Below are 1,279 nucleotides of genomic sequence, written 5' to 3'. Positions count from 1 at the left end.
CCTCCCAAGGGCGCGCTATCGCCCTGTGGCGTCATGGCAGAGACTCCCTTCCCTGCGCCCCTTGCCAGTTTTTGCGGCTCTGAGTGATCGTTCACTGCGTGTTAAACACACACAGTTGACTCTTCGTTGGAGTCGACTGGGTTTCCATTTGAAAAAAACACAAAAACTATTTGCTAAACTCTGAATGAATTCAAGACCGTCCTTCCGTTTGAAGAGCTTTATCCTCTTCTTCAGGTGCACGGACAACCGTGGCTGGTGTTTTGGGGATGCTGACTGTGTCTTTGGCCGGCTACTAAGCACTTCCGGTCGCAGTAGCTGAGAAATAATCTCTCCTCTAACTCTCACTGCTGTCCTGTGGGGCAGGTACTATAATTTCGAAGCTGAGTGAAATGAGACCCAGAAAGCTGAAGCGACCTGGCCACCCGGCGCGGCTGTAAGGGGAAGACAGAGGGTGACCCCTGGGCCGCGGAGTAGGTACGGGAACGGGCTCTGAGGGTGCCATTTCTTTCCTTCCCACCTAATTCACACAGGAGAGAAGAGACCACGTGCAGATATGTAGTTCTTCTAGGTCTTAGGGAAGCCGGAAAGAGCTAGAACAATCACCAGTGCCCAGGCTTGACCTTGACGTAACCTTCAAAGAAAGCAGAGCAGCCCAAGGAAGACGAGAGCTTCAACTCTCTAACCAAGTCTCTCCGTTAGAGCACTTTTTTTTACCTTTAATTCTCTCATAAGGACTATCATATTCTCTTCAGATATTTTCTTGTTACCAATATGAAGTTTTTTCGTCACAAATAATGCCATTTTTAGACCATCGACGTGATAACAAAAATGGATGGTGAAAAACTCAGCCAAGCACTTGGTTGGACTTTTTTTTTTTTCTGGTTTACATAACATCTAATAAAGTCAAATTTAATTTTCATAGAACGAGCCTGGCCTAAGTTCTTCTATAAAAATAGATTTTTCAGGGAAAATGGGAAATTGACAATTTCCCCAAGAATTTCATATGAAGAAGTACTCTCTCTTAGTTGAATAATGATTTGAGATTAAGCACTCCTGTATTCTTTTTCCTTCCCTTTATTAATGAATTAGAATATACAATTGATTTAAAATTAAATAAAATTCTCATAAGCATCATTCACGTCTTCATGATCAGTCATTTGCGCTTTGTAAAACTGGATTTCCATTTAAATGGCTTCATGTCAAAATGGGCTGCTGGGGCCCCAGCTGGGAAGCAGCCTGACCCGGCCCAGCCAGCACCCTCCAGCCAGCAGTGCAGGTG

This window comes from Phocoena sinus, chromosome 13, assembly GCF_008692025.1.
Source record: "Phocoena sinus isolate mPhoSin1 chromosome 13, mPhoSin1.pri, whole genome shotgun sequence".
Taxonomy (NCBI): domain Eukaryota; kingdom Metazoa; phylum Chordata; class Mammalia; order Artiodactyla; family Phocoenidae; genus Phocoena; species Phocoena sinus.
Note: the sequence above shows the minus strand (reverse complement) of the source record.